This window comes from Heterodontus francisci, chromosome 30 (genome assembly GCF_036365525.1).
Source record: "Heterodontus francisci isolate sHetFra1 chromosome 30, sHetFra1.hap1, whole genome shotgun sequence".
Taxonomy (NCBI): Eukaryota; Metazoa; Chordata; class Chondrichthyes; order Heterodontiformes; family Heterodontidae; genus Heterodontus; species Heterodontus francisci.
The window spans coordinates 26,875,066-26,897,992 of record NC_090400.1 but is presented as its reverse complement, the minus strand read 5'-3'; the positions used below and the strand labels follow the sequence as shown (position 1 = coordinate 26,897,992).

The window sequence follows — 22,927 nt, the reverse complement described above, 5'->3', positions numbered from 1 at the left end:
ACCATTTTTAAAGGGCAGGCAGCCCTGCTGATCAATTTGAATTTTTAAAGTGATATTCCCCCCAAAATCTACCCAATAAAATTGTAACGGCCCTTTCTCACCTCCAATAACAATCACATTAGCTATTTGCCCTTTCCCCCCAAAACACTTCCCTTTGAAATCTGACATTCCAACCCCCCAGACTATACAAAGTTTAAAGTTCACCCCTTTCCACCATCCACTACACTCATTACATTTATTTGACCCTGATCCCCCTCCTCCCTCCACACTAAAAATCTTAACTCCACGCTCCCCCCTCCCCCCCTCCACCAGTGTCACGCTGGCTTTCCTCAGACATGGAAGTGAAGGCACGGGAGTGCCGGCCACCGCACTGAAGACCGTGGCAGGCCTGGAAAATTGGAGGTAAGTGTATTTAAATTTATTCATTTTATTCATTTACATATTGAGATTCAGGTTTCGTCACCAGCGGGAGGGGGGCTGCCACAGAGCCTCGCCGCCGCCAGGAGAATCAGGCCGGGCCCTCCCAGTGTTGAGATCCATGGCAGGCCTCTGCCGGAACCATCTTCCAAAGCCACCCGCCCCCCCCCACCCCACCCCCTCCCACCTCGGAGCCCGACATCGGGGGCCCAGTAAAATCCAGCCTATGAGGGTATGGGAGAGGGTGAGACAGCAGCAGATCACCTAGAAGTTACATGCAAAACACATCAAATTAAGTTTAAAAACCCTTTACGTTAAGGTACAACACAGGACATTTTGATGTAACCTAAAGGGACTTGGAGGATTATTTTTGTAATTATATGAACTACTAAGTATTTTTGTAGAATTGGTATGGGTAAGTAATTAAATATGAACATAGTAACATGATACTGTTTAGACAGGAAAAGTCCATTAGTCTTTTTAGCCCACCCTTCCAAACCACCTATCTGGTCCTTTACCATGAAATAATAGCCTGTATCCTCTTTCCTAACAGGAATTCATTTGCTCCAGCAAGCAATAGGGCTGATAATGAATGGGATTTGATATGAGTTAGGAGACAATTGCAGAGTTTTGGGAGAGCTCATGTTTATGGAATTTTAGATGTATAAGACACACCCATATTCCGAAAAGTTTATGTCCTTTCCCATTGTCTGTGAAGATGGAATTGATGCTTTTAATGACCTATTCTCAGAAATCTGCAGATCTCTTTCCTGTCCTCTCACCTCACAAACATTGCCATTTCATATGTAATCCACATTCCACTCCTACATAATCTCATGATTTTACACTTACCCCAGTTGAATTTCACTTGCCACCTCTCTGCTAATTAACATAACCCATGCAGATCCTTTTGGATTATCAAACATGGTTAGTATCAGTGGCATTGCTTTCAATTTGGTGTCATTTGCAAACTCCAGAACTATTGAAAAGAGTCTGCATTCCACTACAGTCCTCACATACTCTTGTGCTCATAGTTTCAAAAACTAGAAATATTTCCTCTATCATTGCTAATTTTCAAATCAGCTGATTTAGCATTAATTTTATGAACCTCAGTCTTCTAAAAAAACCACAGAAATGGGCCAGGATTTTATCCGGGCGACGGGGGTCGCTACCTCCAGCAAAAGTGCTGCCAAGAACCCCGGCATCATCTCTTCTGTGGGAGGCCTGCCAAATCAGGTGCCAATTAGGCACTTAACTGGACAGCAGTGGGCTTTCCACGGGATCAAGGACCCCAGCGATGGAAGTCTCGCCCTCTGAAAGCTGCCAGCCAATCAGAAGCTAGCAGCTCTTTAACTGAGCAGCGCCACCGCGGAGGTGGTGGCTACAACTGGTGGAGCACCTACCCTAGTCCTAGGAGTGACACTGTAAGTAGGGCACAGGTAGGTCAGGGTGGAAGGTGTCTCGCAGGGTGGGGGTCACGGGAAAGTAGGCTGTAGGGGGGTCGGCAGCAAGAGCTGGGGGGGGGCGGGGGTGGCTCTCACCGAGCCTCCACTTCCCGATGGCTTTTAAAAAAGCCCCCCCACCCGGGAGCTGGCAAGCAACCCGCATGGTTTTTCTTGCCGTGCTTCCCATGTAACGACAGGCCCGCCAGCTGCTTGGCTAATTGTGGCGGCAGTGGGATGAGGCCCTTAATTGGCCTGAATTGATGGTAGATGGGAAGGCTGTTCACAGGCCTTCCCGTCCCGGACTTAATTACAGCAGAGGCGGGAACCTGGCGGGGTGCCACTCCCGTCACCATCCCCATCCGATGTTATGCTCCTCCCGCCTCCGAACCCACCGTGGGGAAAGCATAAAATTTCTCCCAAGTTTTAGTGAATTCCTCATATATGTTTATTCGTTATTTATCCCTCTGTTATTAATTCAAAGATTTCAACAGACCCATGTTGCATGGTCTACACAATTCCATTCCCTGTTGTGCATTCCATTAAATAATACCTGATTCAAAGACTTGGTTCCTTTTTAAATGTCAATGTCGCAAGGTAGTACTCCAGAACTTGAGTACTACGATTTTCTTCACACCTGAGAATTACTACTCACTGTATAGATCAACTAAGTTTGGCTAAACATGGAATTTATCCATTGTCCTCATTCAAGAAAAGTGGTGTGAAGGATTTATGTATCAGACTTTCCACATTCTAAATGACTTGGTATTTCTACTCAGCGTTATCATCTTAAGTACATAGCTTGTCTTTATTATGACATCTAATTTCATATATAGTGACAAGAGATTCTTAAAGTCACTCATGTTGCTTTCTCCTATTCATCTCTCTATTGCTCCTTTCTCAAAATGAGACAGATTGGGGGAATACCAGCCTCTTTAACATTGCCATTACACAGAACAGACCAATGGAGTCAGATTCAGTTTCTCCGACTCTGTAAACCAGTTGGGTTCGGCCTCTTACCTGCTGGAACTCCATCAGTCTGAAGTAGGAAAGTCCTAGCGAGGATCACACCCAGGAACCAGATGAGTGGCATTCTGAAAGAAAAGCATTCAGTCATGAGTTAAGGACAAGGCTGGCAGTTCAGAAATGGTGTTCGTAATTAAATTCCATTTAAATGAGTTAAGATGGGAATAAACTGAAGTAATCCTTTGACACTGAGCTTCATGATACCAATAGCAAAATGGTAGTAAGTCACTGAACAACTTCATTGATTAAGCTGAATGAAAAATTCATCTGTGTTATATCAATATTCATTCACTGAAATTAAAAGAAAATATTTTCTAAATACCATAAACATGGTTGACACATATACAGAAACACACAATGATTTGGTTTGCTTTGCATGTCTTGTCTTCAGTAGATTGGATATTTTTGCATAAGATTACCCCTCATCTTAAATGTACACAAGGTCAGGGTTCAAATAAATGGACCTAAGTTCCTTGCAAGGATCAAATAATGAACAAGACTAAATTTGACTCAATAGTAAAATATGTGTATGATTAACAGGCAACTTCATTTATGTACATTAACTGCAAAACCTGAGAGTAGAAGCCAGACTGACACTCATCTTGGGATCTCCGACTCATTCTGCAAGAAAGTTTCTGAAACTCCACCTTATAAATAATTTGTGTGGTCCCAACATTTGCATAGAATGCTTGCATTTCCAGTTAATCCAGGTAAATAACAGTTGGAATAAAAAATTATTGCATTTTTGCTTATCTTTTTGTTTGGAATTTGCTGCCTATGGATTCTTGCAGATCCTATTGTTGTAGGTGTGAGGCAGCTACTCAATGGTCAGAAGTAAAATTCAAGAATTTCAAAATGAATATTAACTCTTTCACCACCACTCCCTGTAACTCAGACTAAGATTCCTCATATGTCATTGCTCTTCATATTACATGTTTTAGGGTGTTTTATTGGTTTACAGTCTTCCACGATACTATTGAGTATACAATGCAGTGACACTTTCCATGTACATTTTATTGTTGTCTTAAATTTGGTCTTGTTCTTTATTTGATCCTTGTGAAGACCTGAGTGAGATTCATTAATTTAACCCTGAACTTGTGTGTATGTATAAGATTAGAGGTAGTTTTACAGTATTTCCCATTTATGAATATCCAGGTGCACAAAGCCAACCAAATCTGTGGATCTTAGGGTGATGTAAGGATCCTAACTCACGTGTATCCAGCTTTGATCAGAACTTTCCTTGGATCATTTCCTTCTCCGTTTCTCTTCCTTGACGATCCATCCTGCTGAGCTCCCAGTGACACTGATTTCTGACAGGTCCAGCATCCAGAGAAGTCAGCTATTCCATTTTGATAAGAAAAATAAGGAAGTCACATTTTATTTGGAAAATAAAAATGTAAATGGGGTAGAGGAGAAAAGGGATCTGGGAGTACAAATACACAAATCGCTAAAAGTTGTGACACAGGTCAATTAAGGCCATAACAGAAAATTGAATTTACTTCTAGAGGAATAAAATTGAAAAGTAAAGAAATTATGCTAAACTCGTTAGACCACACTTGGAGTACTGTGTACAGTCTGGTGACCATATTAGAAAAAGACGAGGTACTGGAGAGGTTCAAAAGTGATTTCTAAAAATGATACCAGATGTGAAGTTATACTGATCAGGAAAGGATCAGCAAACTTGGTTTCTTTTCCTTTAAAAATGAAAGGCTGAAGGATTACCTAATGGAGGTCTTTAAAGTTATGAAAGGTTTTGATAGAGTAGACACAGAGTGTTTCCACTTGTGGGGAAGAGCTAAACTAGATGCCGTCAATATACAATAGTCACCAAGAAATCAAGTAGGGAACCCAGAAGAAACTTGTTTACACAGAGAGTGGTGAGAATGCAGAACTCGCTATCAGAGAGAGTAATGGAGGCAAATGATATAGATCTCTTTAAAGGGAAGCTAATAAGCATACAAGGGAGAAGAGAACTGAGGGTTGTGCTGATAGAGTTGGATGAGGAAGGATGGAGGAAGCACGAGTCAAATATAATCCTGGTGGACTGAATGGCCCGTTTCTGTGCTTTTTATTCTATGTAATTCCATCTCCAGCCAACATGGGGCACTATAACATACAAAAAGAAACAACAATTGCAAATCTAAAGAAAAACAAACATTGCAGGTACGCACAACAGATCAATTAAGCTGTGTAGGGAGAAAACATGGGGAAGTGCTTTGGGTTCTGAAGAACATTTTTACTCAAACATTAACAGTTTTTTTTTCTCTGTACTGACTGACATGACCTACTCTATATTTCCAGCTGTTTCTGTTTTTAATTTAGGGTATTATATCTCTCAAACAGTAACTCCTATTCATCAAATTTAAACTAATGCACCCGATTATGTGATGTGAATTAAGCAGTAAACTACTTGTCATGCAGTCAGCATATCTTACAAAGGCTCATAGTGTTTATAATCTATATGTGCCATGATTCCGATGGTTTAATTTTAGTAAACTGCTCAGTACTCCTAACACCTCAGGTCGTGAATAACACAACAGATACATCCAACTCCAGATAAACTTTAATATGGGGTAAAACTGTATCATGCACTGTGTCATGAAAACCCTACATGCCAAATGGGAAATATTAATTTCGGTTAATTGGCTGGAACCTTGCCTGAGACTTTTACTGGAAATTCTTACAAATAACTTTTTTTTAAAGAGTAAACTGGCAGCCAAGGTGACCACTGAAATTTACATTTGAAACACCAAAGGATTAGACTGGAGACAACATGACTGATTCAACCTAGCCAGAACAATGGGGTGTTCTCTGATTAAATTACCTGAAATGGCTTTATCAACACGGTTGTCAGGAGCCATTGACACCGATTGACTTTGAAGAGCCAAGCCCCAGCTTTGGGGTAAAGCCTTGAATATCACAGAAGAACCTCATTAAAAACACAAAGAGGTTTGGGAATGTCATGTGACTGCTTGTGCAGCTCTGGAGAGACTAATCCTTGTCACTCAAAAAGCAGAGAACAGTAACTAAGAAGCCATCCACAGAGCAGCTCTCTCTCTTGTAAAGATCCAGAGAAGCCTCGGCTGCAACTGGTAAAGCCTCCAGCCTATCAACTACCACCACCAATAACTAGGGGACAAGGATCGAACCCCCCTCTTCTGCCTTCCGGAACCCGAGAAGCAAACCCCCAACCATGCTCATGGCCCAGCGAGGACTTTCAACTGAGGACTGTGGGTCTGATATTTGATATTTAAATTCCATTTATTCTGGACTCTACTCCAACCACCCAACTCTGTTTTCCTTCTGTAATCTATGTGTGTGTGTGTGTGTGTGTGTGTGTGTGTGTGTGTGTGTGTGTGTGTGTGTGTGTGTGTGTGTGTGTGTGTGTGTGTGTGTGTGTGTGTGTGTGTGTGTGTGTGTGTGTGTGTGTGACTCTCATGTGAATGAGTGCATGACTGCATAGTGTATTTGTAATAATTGTAACCGGTTTAGAGTGTTAAGAATCATAAACTTACATCTCTCTTGTTTAAACTCAAGAAAACCTGTCTGATTGGTTCTTTGGCAATTTTATTTGAGGAACAGGAACAAGCACTCACTGAGGTGGTAAGTTCAGTCACTGTGTTAAAAAAGGATAAACCCTATTGCAGTCAAAACAAAGAAGGAGTGAAAGACCCCCTCCTCACCTGGCCGTAACAACTGGATTATATGTTTAGATAAAATTCTAACAGGTTCTGTTTTAATGTCATTTTTAATGGATTATACATTTGTTTATAATAGCACATGTAAAAATGTTGCAGGATCATGTTACACAGGACCTGAAAGAAGTATTCATATCAGAATATCAAGAAGTGCAATGTTCCTTAAATTTCAAACTGAAGCAAAGGGTGCAGCATAGGGCCAAAGTGTTTAGCACAGAACTAAGATGTGTAACACAGAAATAAGGAGCTAAATTTTATTGGGGCGCCGCACTCTGTGGCAGCACCCTTTGAAGTCGGCGGCACCTCCACATTCGTCGGCCACCGCGAGTCCCTGCAATATTAATCGCAGGAGCTCATTTCCATAGAGGCTGCGCGTCCCCCCCCCCCCTTATTATGTGGGGAAAGGCGGGACATTTAGCACAGCAAGAGTTTTGACAGTTGTGCAGCAGGTGCTGGAGCACTATTTTAAATGCTCCAGCACCTGCTTCCTGACAGCTGTCAAAGAAATACTGACCTGACTACTGAAGAGTGGGGCTGCTGTCAATCTAGCAACACAGCAGAAAGACTGCAGAAATCCAGTAGGTCAGGCAACATCTGTGGAGAGAAGCAGAGTTGACTTGTCCAAGTTCACAGACCTGAAAGTTAACTCTGCTTCTCTCTCCACAGATGCTGCCTGACCTGTTGAGTGACCCCAGCACTTTCTGCTTTGCTGCCAGATACTTACCCTGCTGTGTCCCAGTGTCTGGTGGCAGCCGGGACTGGTGCGAGACCCAGGTGTTATGGCAGCTGCCTGAGAAGCAGTCACACATTCGCAGCAAGCATCTGCGGTGATCACATACCAGCTTCACCTAGATTGAAAGGCTCCTTTAATGTGACTTCTGCAGGTGGTAGCCTGGCAGTCGGCCTGATGGCCATGTGAGTGCAGTCTATGAACATTACAACCTATGGTTCTCCCGCAATGGTGCCAGAACCAATGGCCCTCTGGGCCTAGCTGTGAGAGTCCATCCTGAAGCAGACATACTCACTGGCCCTCTGGTGCAGGGCATTGGTGACCTCCTTGATGCAGTGGTGCACTGCAACTGTGTGACCCCACAAAGGTCTCTGGTGGGCCCCTAAAAAGATGCAGAGACGTCAGGCTTGAGAACCGCTGCCACTGTGAGGAACAAAGGCATGGGATGTCCACCAGAAACCCTGGGCTGAAGTTCATCCTCAAGCAGGGCACAGAGACATGTCACCACCCTCTCTATATGCACAATCACCTCTGACATTGGTGCTCTGACATACGGTGGCTTGTCATGTGGGGTCTGCAGATGCACAGCAAATATAATGGTGGGCTGCCCTTGGGGGTTGCTGCTCATGACCGGGGGCCTCTACATGGATCGCACCTGCTTGTTTGTATTGCCTCTGGTGCATACGGATCCTCACATGCAGAGGATCACACAATGTAGGATGAGCCATACCTATTTTCACGTGATAAGAAAAGTTGAACCCTTCATGTATTTGAAAGTTCCTAACAGGGCAGGGATTGGTGTTGACGGATACATCAGCTGCTTTCCTGGATCAACTATGTGGCGTGCCATGGCATTGCCCATCTTGGCCAACAGTCAGAGTGGCACAGCATGACCACATCAAGATCCTACAGCTGAATCGATTTCCCCCACCATCCATACAACCTTAATGCTCCTGCCTTTCTGGCACCCTCCCCACACACAGGGTGCCTAGTGTGCCATTGCTCCTTCACAAATACAAACAAACACAGAGCGTACACTGTTGATGGAGGGATGGTACACAGTACTTCCCTTCTTGCCTGCAGAGCTTTGCCACAAATAATCCCAGACCCCTTCCCTTAAAGAATGCAGAGTGAGCCCCCTGTGTATCCCCCCTCCCTCCTCCCTTTAAGAATGCAGAGTGAGACCCCTATAATGCCCCCCTCCATCTTCCCTTCCAGTATGCAGAGTAAAACCCCTGAAAAAAAACTTACCTTCTGCTGTGAAACCTTCTGCCTCTGTCGACCCGCCGGCTTTTGCAATCGTGAACGGGACAGCACGTGACGGCCGCCCGTTCATCGGAAAGTCTAGAAGTGTCAGTGGAGAGGCGGTGGGCTGCATAATCAGCAAAGGTAAGTACCGGTTACCATATGCTAACTGTGGTGCCGCCGCTATGCGGCGGGGGGGCTGCACCGAGGTCCCGCTGTCGCCGGTAATATGCGGCGTGCCCTTCTTGACGTCATGAGTCAAGGCAGGACTCAAAAGGGATTACAAAGGTTGGAGGGCCGTGAAACCCCTCTTTGAATCTCCAGTTCACTGGTCAGAAGCGATCAAGGAGAACATCAGGAGGTTCTTCATCCACAAAGGTGTCCAGAGAGCGAGAGAGAGACAGAGGGAAATGTCCCGACTCCAGAAAAGTATGCAAAATCTGCTCCGGTTGCAGTCAATGGGGGTCGAGGTCAAGGAAGACCTCCAAGAGGTGAAGAGCCAGCAGGCCTCGCTCTTTGCCACGGAGGCCTCCAAGATCATCTTCCGGTCCAGAGTCCACTCCATCGAGCAGGATGAGACGTGCTCGCGTTACTTCTTCCAAAAGGTACACACAGAGAGCTCTGTTATCAGCAGCCTGAAGGAAGAAGATGGCTCGGTAACGTCTTCGCAGTCCGACATACTAAGGATCAGCAAATCCTTTTATGCTGGGCTGTATGACGCGAAGCCCACAGACAGCAGAGCCTCCCAGTCCTTCCTGTCATCTATCACAGAGGTCTTAGATGACAGCAGGAGGGAGAGACTGGACAAGCCTCTAACTCTGGACGAGCTGACAAAGGCCATCGAGTCCTTCGAGACGAGTAAACTCCTGGAAGCGACGGCTTATCGGTCGAGTTGTACTCGGCTCTGTGGGACTGGGTCGGCCCGGACCTGCTGGAAGTATACGAGAGTATGCTCCTGGCATGTCAGAATCCATGAGGAAAGGCATCATCACCTTCATTTACAAACGGAAGGGGGAGAGGGCAGAAATCAGAAATTGGCGGCCCATCTCACTGCTTAATGTTGACTACAAGATTCTGTCCAAATTCATAGCCAGTCGAGTCAAGTCTGCTCTGGAGTTGGTGATCCACCCCTTGTACTGTACCCGGCAAGAAGATCTCTGATAGTCTCGCGCTACTCAGGGATATGATCGCCTATGTACGGGACAGGAGGGTGGACACCTGCCTCATCAACCTGGACCAGGAGAAGGCTTTTGACAGGATATCACACACCTACATGATGGACGTGCTTTCCAAAATGGGGTTTGGGGAGGGAATCTGCAATTGGATCAAACTTCTCTGCACAAACATCAGTCGTGCAGTCTCAATCAATGGGTGGGAATTGGAAAGTTTCCCGATCCAATCTGGTGTCAGACAGGGCTGTCCTCTCTCCCCGGTCTTGTTTGTTTGCTGTATTGAACCCTTTGCTGAGTCTATTATTATTAGGAGGGATGTGAGCATAAGAGGGGTGACAATCCCAGGCAGTGGAGGCACTCAGGTTAAAACCTCCCTGTACATGGATGACGTCGCCGTCTTCTGCTCAGATCCGCTGTCTGTGCGCAGACTGATGAGCATCTGCGACCAGTTCGAACTGGCCTCGGGAGCCAAAGTTAACCACGGCAAGAGCAAGGCCATGTTGTTTGGGAACTGGGCTGACCGATCCTTTGTCTCCTTCACCGTCCGGTCAGACTACCTGAAGGTGCTGGGGATATGGTTCGGAAGGGCCAGGGCGTGCACCAAAACCTGGGAGGAGCGAGTAGCCAAGGTACAACAAAAGTTGAGCATGTGGGGGCAGCGATCTCTCTCCATTGTGGGTAAGAACCTGGTCATCAGGTGCGAGGCGCTCACGTTGTTGCTGTACGTGGCGCAGGTCTGGCCCATACCCCACTCGTGCGCTGTGGCGGTCACCCGAGCCATTTTCCGCTTCATCTGGGGATCTAAAATGGACCGAGTCCGGAGGGACACGATGTTCAAACCTCTGGATAAGGGCGGGAAAAACGTACCCAACGTGGCCCTCATCCTGATGACCACCTTCGTGTGCGGCTGCATCAAGCTGTGTGTAGACCTCCAGTATGCAAACTCCAAGTGTCACTACGTGCTGAGGTTCTATCTCCCCGGTGTTGCGAAGGATGGGCCTGGTCACATTGCCACGGAACGCTCCATGCAGTTGGACCGTGCCGTACCACCTATCCTTCATGGAGCAGTTTCTGCGGGAAAACACCTTTGACCACCGATCCATCAGGCAGTGGTCTGCATGGAATGTCCTCAAGGCCCTACGGGAAAAGGAGACGGTGGATCCTGTCGGATGGTTCCCCGAGCAGACTGCCGAAGTCATTTGGCGGAATGCCTCATCACCAGAACTTTCAAACAAGCACCAAGATGTAGCTTGGCTGGTGGTGAGAAGGGCCCTCCCCGTCAGATCCTTCCTGCACGACTGAAGTCTCGCCCCCTCCGCGCAATGCCCCCGCGGTGGCTGTGGTGGGGAAGAGACGGTTGCCCACCTCCTCCTGGAATGTGTCTTTGCAAAGCAGGTTTGGAAAGAGATGCAGTGGTTTTTGTCGAGGTTCATCCCAAGCAGCTCTGTAACACAGGAGTCTGTGCTCTACGGGCTGTTCCCAGGGACGCACACCGAGACAAACATCAACTGCTGCTGGAGGACTATCAATTCGGTGAAAGAGGCCCTTTGGTCTGCCCGGAACTTGCTGGTCTTCCAGTGCAAAGAGTTGTCCACGACTGAATGTTGCAGACTGGCACATTCCAAGGTCCAGGACTACGTGCTGAGGGACGCACTAAAGCTTGGGGCAGCCACAGCAAAGGCTCAGTGGGGAAAGACCACAGTGTAAGGTCCCCCCACCAAGCTGAACTGAGGGGCTGGATCCATGGGAAACCCCTCGAACTGTATCGGGAAAATTTTCATTTGCTGTAAAATGTAAAAATGTTAATGGCATGACAAATGTGAAATGGAAGGGTTGTGAAGCAACTCATGATTGTATTGAAGGAAACTGATCTCCCTTGCAATGTTTGTATTTTTTGGTGCTGTTTGAAACTGTTTGGCAATGTAATTTTTACAGATTTTTATGAATAAAGTATATTTTGGAAAAAAAAAATGAATCAAGGCAGGACTCTCCCCGCAGCATTTTACCAGCCCACGCACCATGATGTGCAGCGTCGAGGGGCTGGTAAAATTCAGCCCAAGGTGTTAAACTCAAGACATACTGATTGAATGTTTTCAATGCATTCGGACAGATTTTGGGCAGCCCACCAGCTCTTCCCTTTTCTTTTTTCCTGCCTCTTTGATCTTTCAGAGCCCCATTTAGAAGGACTCGAAGTAACTTAGCCAGTGATGTTATTGCACAAACTTCTAATATACTTATACCAAATTCATCATTTTAGCATAGGTTTTTACAAAGGTGGCATGTTCCTCAATCTACCGCTACCATCAAGCCAGGGGATCAACCTGTTTCAATGAGGAGTATAGAAAAATATGACAGGAGCATTAACAGACTAAAATTGAGGTGAAGCTACAACCCAGGACTACTTGCGTGCCAAACAGCGTATGCAACATGCGATAGACAGAGCTAAGCGATCCCATAACCAACGGATCAGATCTAAGCTCTGCAGTTCTGCCACTTCCACTCCATTAAACAGCTAACAGAAGGAGGGAGCTCCGGGAACGTCCCCAGCTCAACGATGGTGGAATCCAGCACATTAGTGCAAAAGACAAGGCACTTTTTAAAAAAATCAGCAAAAGAGCGACAGCCAGAATGCAAGTGGTGATGAAAAATTAGAGAGACTCAAGTTCTGCAAACCAGGAAGAAAACATATATCAGAAATGTGGAGCTAAAATCACAAGAAAAACACACAAAAAAATCAGAGTTGAGGAAAAGCTGTTTCACCCATTGACGACTATCACTCTTTTTCAGTAATTTTCCCAACAAGACATCTCATTGTATATTGAATAACGCCAGTGTTTTTGGCTTTATTACTTTTTGCCATATTATTCAAAACATTTTCCACTGAGTGGAGAGATTTTTCCTGATAAGTGTTTAAATTCACTTTTCTCATTGTTATTTATTTTCTCTGACTCTACCTGCTTGCTGTGCTCAAATTATATTCTGGTCCCCTTCGTTATTACAGCTTAATATTTTCTATGAGTTCCTGCGTCTGCCACCTTCTTGCTAGATTGGGAGTGAAAGCGATGCATGAAGGGTGGTCCTGAACATTAACAATTTGAGTTCTGAGGAAAGATTATGAATGCTTTGTTTTTCTTATTTTGCAAAAGGGGGACTTAATGGTAATCCAATCGAAGATGAGGAAGAGGATTGGCAAGGATAATCCAGGCAAATTTATTCAGTATAATGAAGGATTCAAACCCACAGCAGAAAAGCATAAAATCACTTTACTGTATGGAAATATCTGAAGGTGTGTGAGAAAAGGGATGAGAGCCAGACAAGAGCTGGGGCAGGAAACCAAAAATTTGGTTGAAGGAAAAGGTTTTCAGGAAACATTGGAAGGTGGGGACAATGGAGAAGAGTTTGGGAAGAGGATTCTAGAGCAATGGCTGAAGGTTTTTTTATTTTTTATTTAGAGGTACAGCACTGAAACAGGCCCTTTGGTCCACCAAGTCTGTGCTGACCATCAACCACCCATTTATACTAATCCTACATTAATCCCATTACCCTCTCACATCCCCACCTTCCCTCAATTCCCCTACCACCTACCTATACTAGGGGCAATTTATAATGGCCAATTTACCTATCAACCTGCAAGTCTTTGGCTGTGGGAGGAAACCAGAGCACTCAGCGAAAACCCACACGGTCACAGGGAGAACTTGCAAACTCCGCACAGACAGTACCCAGAATCAAACCTGGGTCGCTGGAGCTGTGAGGCTGTAATGCTAACCACTGCGCCACTGTGCCGCCCAAACTATGAAATTAGGAGAGAGAAGGGAAATCAGATGGACATTTCCTCACAGCTTATGCAACAATCGTTGGGGAAGTTCATTGAAGCTAATTGTGTAACTGAGCTCAAGAGGAAATAAATGGTATCAGAGGGTAACCGTAACGAACCGGAATCGAGGCATGTAATGAGATAGTGGATGGATGGGTTGAGATCAATCAAAAATGAATAGGGTTCTTGGTCCAGTGGCCTTCTCAGGTTCCTAATAATTCTTTGTGTTCGTATTATAATCCAGGAGATTAGAAATATATGCCAGAATATTATTTGTTTATAGTGTGATTGTATTTTCTTGCCCTCTGGCTAGGGTCCCATGTAACTCTTGGTTGATTCAGAAATTGATGGCTAAGACTCCCAATTGCAAAGTTAACCCATAATAGTGACAGTGAGCAGCTCGGCCATCTGCCTCTGATTTAAGTGTTGAGAAACTCTCTCATTGCTGGTTACTGAGGACCTGGGGTTGGAGTGCAGACTAAAGGCATATTTGATGAAAACAGCAGCAAAACTTACTGGTCACTGGTACTTTGACGACCACATGGGTGCAAGTGATGATGCCCTTGCACCTGGAGGAATCCAGCGATGAAGGCTGAACCCAATGCCCTCTGTGCTAGTGCAGGTCCATCTGTGTCAAAGTTGGTGTAGTCCCCTGACCTCCTGCAAAGGGTATTCGTGACCTGCCTGATGGCCTAATGAGACATCAACTGCAGATGCAGCTGATCCCTGGAATGAGGTCCACAGCTGATCCCTGGAATGAGCCAGTTGCATAGACCTTCAGGGCAATGGAGACCTTGACTGCTGCAGGCAGAGGACTGCAATGAAGGCTGTGAGGCCTCAGGTCATTGTAGATCAGAGGGCACAGGACTGAGATCATCTTCCTGGATATGCACAGCCTCCTGCTGCACTGGCACTCTGTCATGTGCAGGTATCTGACTCTTGGGTTGTGCACCCAATGTCTTGGGTAATGCCTTTATCCCCTTGTAGCTCCCCTGGCTGAGCTCCTCTGGCCTCCTGCTGTCCAGGAGGTTACATCGGCTGCAACTCATCCTGGCTGCTCTCTCCAATGTCAGAGTAGCCTGTTCCCATCTGAACTCCCTCAGCTGGGCTTTATACATTCATCAGGCCTTCTCCTGCCAACCTCAGCTGCCTCAGTGATGCCAACGACCTTGCATCCCTCTCCAGTTTCTTGCCGCTTACCAATAAGAAGTTCAACTCTTTCAGCTGAGCAATAGCCACACTGAGGCACATCTGAAGCAGCTGAGCTTTTTTTGCTGGCTCTGCAGTTTTTCATTCAGCCCTTTCCATACCCTCATGACCCTCTACACTATTTACATCTTCACAATCCTGTTGTATTTCTCCCATGGCGTCTTCCCTGTTCCCAGCCTTTAAAAACTGTTGCCTGAAACTGACAAGCCTGTTAATAAGCTCAACAGGCAATTAATTGGAAGTCTGCGCCCGACCCATTCCCTCGCTGCCAGTGTTCCTTTAAAAATGGTGTCGCATTTCAGAGGCGGACCCAGTGCCGAACTCCAAGAACGCGATCTTCAAATTGTGTTCACCTCCGTACCTGCATTGAGCAGACTTTGAACATCTAGCCCCATATCTCCCCACAGAATGTCCATTGACTTATGAACAAAGCCCTTTCTGTTCCTGAGCTTATTATGGATGATTGCATTGACATCGTGGGCTTGACAGAAACTTGGCTTCAAGTTTATCCCCTAATGAAGCCTCCTCACCTGCCTATACCTTCACCACTTTCCCTGTTCAGACTGCCACAATGGCAGTGTGGCCTTATCACTGTATCACATTCAAGGACTCCCCCTACTCTGCCGGCACCTTCTCCTTTGAGCATCTCCCCTTCACGCATTTCCTTTAAAATCCTTGTTCTCTACCATCCACCAAAGTATCTCGGCAAGTTTCTCACCGAGGTGCCTTCACTGCTTCCCTCCCTCAGCCTCTGCACTGAGTGACTTCTCATCCTCAATGATTTCAACTTCCATCTCAACTCATCATGTCCTTTCTCCTATGAATTCACTGCCATCTTATCCTCCCTTAATCTTTCCCTCCATATAATTCCCTGAACAACATTCACAGCCACTTCTTCAATCTTGCCACCTTGCATGGCCTCTCTATTCCCATCGTACCAATCATGGTCTCTGATCACTTCCTTGTATCTCCCTCCACTCACATCCTGCTTTCTTCTCCCAACCCCACATCTTCCATATCAACCTCTGGAAAAGCTCTACGCCAATGCATTTACAACAGTACTTTCAAACTCCCAACTGTCTAGCCTTTGGTCCTTCATTCACCATGACATTTCTGCAGCTACTGATCTGCTCAATGCATCCTCACCTCCATCTTTGATGCTTTTGTCCCCATTAAAACTATTACTCCCTCTCATCTTGGTTATTCCCCAGTACAGCCTTCACCTCTGCTCCCTTAAATCCAAAGGATGCAGACTTGAACGGATATGGCGGACAACTGGTTTAGCCATTCTTACCAGATCTAGCTGGACCACATAAAGCTAGATTTGTCATAGAGTTATACAGCACAGAAACAGGCCCTTCGGCCCATCGTGCCTGTGCCAGCCATCAAGCACCTAACTATTCTAGTCCCATTTTCCAGCACTTGGCCCGTAGCCTTGTATGCTATGGCGTTTCAAGTTCTCATCTAAATATTTCTTAAATGTTGTGAGGGTCCCTGCCTCTACCACCACTTCAGGCCGTGCGTTCCAGATTCCAACCACCCTCTGGGTGAAAAAATCCCCTCTAAACCTCCTGCGCCTTACCTTAAATCTATGCCTCCTGGTTATTGACCCTCCGCTAAGGGAAAAAGTCTCTTCCTATCTAACCTATCAATGCCCCTCATAATTTTGTATACCTCAATCATGTCCCCCCTCATCCTTCTCTGTTCTAAGGAAAACAACCTTTTCAATCTTTTCAGTCTCTCTTCGTAGCTGAAATGTTCCAGCCCAGGCAACATCCTGGTGAATCTCCTCTGCACCCTCTCCAGTGCAATCACATCCTTCCTATAGTGTGGTACCCAGAACTGTACACAGTACTCCTGCTGTGGCCTAACTAGCGTTTTATACAGCTCCATCATAAATTCCCTGCTCTTATATTCTATGCCTCGGCTAATAAAGGCAAGTATCCCATATGCCTTCCCAATCACCTTATCAACCTGTGCTGCTGCCTTCAGTGATCTATGGACAAGTACACCAAGGTCCCTCTGACCCTCTGTACTTTCTAGGGTCCTACCATCCATTGTATATTCCCTTGCTTTGTTAGTCCTCCCAAAATGCATCACCTCACACTTCTCAGGATTAAATTCCATTTGCCACAGCTCCGTCCATATTACCAGCCCATCTATATCATCCTGTAATCTAAGGCCTTCCTCCTCACTATTTACGACACCACCAATTTTCGTGTCATCCTCGAACTTATTTATCATACCTCCTATATTCATGTCTAAATCATTAATGTACACTACAAACAGCAAGGGTCCCAGCACCATTCCCTGTAGTACACCACTGGTCGCAGGCTTCCACTCACAAAAACAACCCTCGACCATTACCCTGTGTTTCCTGCCACCAGGCCAATTTTGGATCCAATTTGCCAAATTGCCCTGGATCCCATGGGCTCTTACCTTCTTAATCAATCTCCCATGCAGGACCTCATCAAAAGCCTTACTAAAATCCATATAGACTACATCAAATGCTTTACCCTCATCTACACATCTCGTCACCTCATTGAAAAATTCAGTCAAGTTAGTTAGGCACGATCTCCCCCTGACAAAGCCATGCTGACTATCCCTGATTATTCCCTGCCTCTCCAAGTGGAGGTTAATCCTGTCCCTCAGAATTTTTTCCAATAGTTTCCCAACCGTTGATGTTAGACTCACCGACCTGTAATTACCTAGTCTATCCCTGCTGCCCTTCTGGAATAATGGTTCCACGTTCGCTGTCCTCCAGTCCTCTGGCACCTCTCCCGAGGCCAGAGAGGATCTGAAAATTTGTGTCAGAGCCCCTGCTATCACCTCCCTTGCCTCACACAACAGCCTGGGATACATCTCATCTGGGCCTGTGGACTTATCCACTTTTCAGCCCACTAAAACATCTAATACTTCCACTCTTTCAATGTTAATATGTTCAAGTATATCGCAATCCCCCTCCCTGATCTCTACACCTACACTGTCCTTCTCCATAGTGAACACAAATGAAAAGTAATCATTTAAAACCTCACCTACGTCCTCCAGCTTAAATTCCATTTGCCACTTTTCTGCCCATCTGACCAGACCATCAATATCTTCCTGCAACCTACAGCTATCCTCTTCGCTATCTACCACACTGCCAATCTTTGTGTCATCAGCAAACTTCTTGATCATGTCCCCAGCATTTACATCCAAATCATTAATATATACCACAAAAAGCCAGGAACCCAAAGCTGAGCCCTGTGGAACCCTACTGGAAACAGCCTCCAATCGCAAAAACACCCATCAACAATTACCTTTTATTTCCTGCCACTGAGCCATTTTTGTATCCAACTTGCTGCATTTCCCTGGATCCCAGGGGATTTTATTTTTTTAACCAGTCTGCCATGTGGGACCTGGTCAAAAGGCTTGCAAAAATACATATAGACCACATCAACTGCACTACCCTCATCTATCTTCCTTGTTACTTCTTCAAAAAATTTGATCAAGTTGCTCAGACAAGATCTTCCCTTAACAAGTCCATGCTGACTGTCCTTGATTAATCTGTGACTACTTGCATGCCAAACAGCATAAACAGAATGCAATAGACAGAGCTAAGTGATCCCACAACCAACAGAACAGATCTAAGCTCTGCAGTCCTACCACATCCAGTTGTGGATGGTGGTGGATAATTAAACAACTAACTGGAGGAGTTGGCTCCACAAATATCCCCATCCTCAATGATGGGGGAGCACAGCACATCAGTGCAAAAGATAAGGCTGAAGCATTTGTAACAATCTTTATCCAGAAGTGCCAAGTGGATGATCCTTCTCGGCCTCCTCCTGAGGTCCCCAGCATCACAGATACCAGTCTTCAGCCAATTCGATTCACTCCACGTGATATCAAGAAACGATTGAAGGCACTAGATACTGCAAAGGCTATGGGCCCTGACAGCATTCTGGCAATTGTACTGAAGACTTGTGTGCCAGAACTTGCTCCGCTCCTAGCCAAGCTGTTGCAGTACAGCTACAACACTGGCAGCTACCCGGCAGTGTGGAAAAATGCCCAGGTATGTCCTGTACACAAAAAGCAGGACAAATCCAACCCGGCCAAATACCACCCTATTGGTCAACTCTCAATCATCAGTAAAGTGGTGGAAGGTGTCGTTGACAGTGCTATCAAGCGGTACTTGCTGAGCAATAACCTGCTCAGTTTGGATTCCGCCAGGGCCCCTCAGCTCCTGACCTCATTACTGCCTTGGTTCAAACATGGACAAAAGAGCTGAACTCAAGAGGTGAGGTGAGAGTGACTGCCCTTGACATCAAGGCAGCATTTGACCAAGTATGACATCAAGGAGCCCTAGCAAAACTGGAGTCAGGGGGGGAAATCTCCGCTGTTTGGAGACATACTTAATGCAAAGGTAGATGGTTGTGGTTGTTGGAGGTCAATCATTTCAGCTCCAGGACATCACGGCGGGAATTCCTCTGGGTAGTGTACTAAGCCCAACCATCTTCAGCTGCTTATCAATGACCTTCCTTCAATAATAATGTCAGAAGTGGGGATGTTTGCTGATGATTGCACAATGTTCAGCAACATTTGTGACTCCTCATACACTGAAGCAATCAGTGCAGAAATGTAGCAAAACCTGGACAATATACAGGGCTGGGCTGATAAGTGGCAAGTAACATTCGCGCCACACAAGTGCCAAGCAATGACATTCTCAAACAAGAGAGAATCTAACCATTTCCCCTTGACATTCAATGGCATTATGATTGCTGAATACCCCACTATTAACATCTTGGGGGTTACCATTGACCAGAAACTGAACTGGAGTAGCCATATAAATACCATGGCCGCAAAAGCAGGTCAGAGGCTGGGAATTCTGCAGCATGTAACTCACCTCCTGACTCCCCAAAGCCTGTCCAACATCTACAACGCACAAGTCAGGAGTGTGATGGAATATTCTCCACTTACCTGGATGGGTGCAGCTCCAACAGCACTCATGAAGCTCAACACCATCCAGGCCAAAGCAGCCCGCTTGATTGGCACCCCATCCACTAACATTTACTCCATCCACCACCGATGCACAGTGGCAGCAGTGTTCACCATCTACAAGATGCACTGCAGCAACTCACAATGGCTCCTTCGACAGCACCTTCTAAACCTGTGATCTTTACCACCTAGAAGGACAAGTGCAGCAGATACATGGGAACACCACCGCCTGCAAGTTCCCCTCCAAACCACACACTGACTTGGAACTATATCACCATTCCTTCACAATTGCTGGGTCAAATCCTGGAACTCCCTTCCTAACACCCCTACACCCCAAGTACTGCACCGGTTCAAGAAAGCAGCTCATCACCACTTTCTCATGGGTAATTAGGAATGGGCAATAAATGCTGTCTGAGCCAGCGATGCCCACATCCCACGAACGAATAAAAAATGATTGAAACAATGACCGTCATGTTATTTGTTCGGGGCTGAGAGATGCAGGCAGTGGCTTTTCCCGGAACCTGATTTTGAGTCTAGCTGAGACTGAATGATTTGATATCTTGTTGCTCGCTGGCAACATAAACCCCATGTTAATTATGTTGCAAAGTCTCAACCTCGTTTTGAGTGGACATGAACCACAGAACAAAAGTTGGCAATTTAACATGGAGTTACAAGGATGGTTAGTGAGGGACATGGAAAATGGTTTTCTGATGGTGCAGCAGAGTTTACTTTGATTTTTGAAATACTTAACGCCAGTGTTTGAAGAGAGATTTTCCTATGCCTGGATCACCTGACGATTGCTAAATCCATTTGATCCTTTTACAGGCATGCACTCTATCTAGCTTTGTATTTCTGATATTCATTACATCCTGGTGGTCCAATGCACCTGGACCCACTTGGTGTCTGAGATGGTGCAATTTCCAAAGCTAACATTTGTTTTCTAACTATCCTCGAAATTTTGCAGAACACTGCCTCACCTTGCTCTTGGAGTCTCAGCCAAAGTCAAGTTTAACAAAATACTGAATTGTAAACAAATTTCTCCCATCTCTGCTTTAAGTGTGTGCCAGATTATGCATTATATACTAAAGAAAAGTTCACGATTCTGACGCAAATGAAGTAGCTAATGTAGATCTTCTGCTTCTGTGAATGAAAATACCATTTATACTCTCAGAATTACAGTCAAATTTGGCTTTGTTATATTGCTAAGAATTCTGGGGCAGAAGTTAGTTTAGCTCATTTTTTATGTGCAGAACGGTCGATGTGCTTGGAGCATGCATCAGAAGCTGCACACCTGAGGCTCGTCCAAAATTGGACCTTGAACCTTATCTGATTAATTCCACAGGGCTGTGGGCACCACATTAATGATTTAGACGTGAATATAGGAGGTATGATCAGCACCTTCGCCGATGACACGAAAATTGGTGGTGTCGTAAGTAGTGAGGAGGAAAGCCTTAGATTACAGGACGATATAGATGGGCTGGTAAGATGGGCAGAGCAGTGGAAAATGGAATTTAATCCTGAGAAGTGTGAGGTGATGCATTTTGGGGGGACTAACAAGGCAAGGGAATATACAACGGATGGTAGGACCCTAGGAAGTACAGAGGGTCAGAGGGACCTTGGTGTACTTGCCCATCGATCACTGAAGGCAGCAGCACAGGTAGATAAGGTGGTTAGGAAGGCATATGGGATACTTGTCTTTATTAGCCGAGGCATAGAATAAAAGAGCAGGGAATTCATGATGCAGCTGTATAAAACGCTAGTTAGCCACAGCTGGAGTACTGTGTACAGTTCTGGTCACCACGCTATAGGAAGGATGTGATTGCACTGGAGAGGGTGCAGAGGAGATTCACCAGGATGTTGCCTGGGTTGGAGCATTTCAGCTATGAAGAAGGACAGGAAAGGCGAGGATTATTTTCCTTCGAACAGAGAAGGCTGAGGGGAGACCTGAGTGAGGTGTACAAAATTATGAGGAGCAGAGATAGGTTAGATAGGAACTTTTTCTCTTAGCGGAGGGGTCAATAACCAGGGCGCATAGATTTAAGGTAAGGGGCAGGAGGTTTAGAGGGGATTTGAGGAAAAAAGATTTCACCCAGAGGGTGGTTGGAATCTGGAATACACTGCCTGAAGGGGTGGTAGTGGCAGGAACCCTCTCAACATTTAAGAAGTATTTAGATGAGCACTTGAAACGCCATAGCAAGCAAGGCTATGGGCCAAGTGCTGGAAAATGGGATTAGAATAGAAAGATGCTTGATGGCCGACACTGACATGATGGGCCGAAGGGCCTGTTTCTGTGCTGTATAGCTCTATGACTCTATGAGTCTAATTGGATGTCGAGCTGACCTGTTTTGCTGCAGACCAAACAAATGCTGCCAGTGGCTGTCATGTGGGTTTTGGGGTTGGCATGGGAGGGGGTGGAAAGAATAGGAGGGGGTCTGTTGCCAGCCTCCTGCTGTTGCGATAAGAACCAATGGTAAGGCCAATGAAGAACCTGAAAAACTAAGCAAGCTTGCCCAGTGCATGCTCTTCTCAGTTTCCAATGATTTTCAGAGTGAGTTCCTTGAACAGGAGTTAGACCTTCATTATCATACACCTGATTAAGGTGGCCACTGGAGAAGTCTGAATATCATCTGAGTCAATATAGTGTTGGATGTTTTTCAGATGCTCTTGTTGTGCAGGACATAGCCTTGTGAAATTGTGCAACTCAAAAAAGGTCCTGTTTTACTTCTACCACCCCCATCTCAAATATTAATTAAGAAGGATATTTACAGAAGTTAAAGTTGGCAATTGTTTAGGGAGGTGTATATGGTTTTTCATGCATGCAGCCAGATCTTAGAAGCTGAAAATTTAGTTGGTTGATATTTTGTCAGCTTTTCTGACTGTAGAAGTAAAACTGATTGGTCTGTTTTTCAGTTTGAGATATGTTGCGTGCAACCTGGCCTTCTGGAAGTTATTTTGCATTTAAATTAACATTTCCTCTGTGGGAAATTTCACTCAAAAAATCAATTCATTCTGAGCCATAGCATTATAGAACTGAAAACACAGGTAGCTCCTTAATTCAACAAGAGCTGCACATATAAAATCACCATTACCGGAATGAGAGTGCGGTGTTCTTTATTGTGTATCTTGCAAGTTTCCAAACAATCAATGTTTCAATTTCCATACAATTAAGATTTACAGAAACAACCATTTCAAAAGGACAG

The 22,927-nt window shown here is 45.4% G+C and overlaps 1 pseudogene; it reads right to left on the bottom strand.

Annotated features, from left to right (window-relative positions):
* The window catches only part of LOC137346433 (myeloperoxidase-like), a 52,779-nt pseudogene extending 44,838 nt beyond the window's left edge, over window positions 1–7,941 (bottom strand).
* Window positions 7,942–22,927: the final 14,986 nt, after the last annotated feature.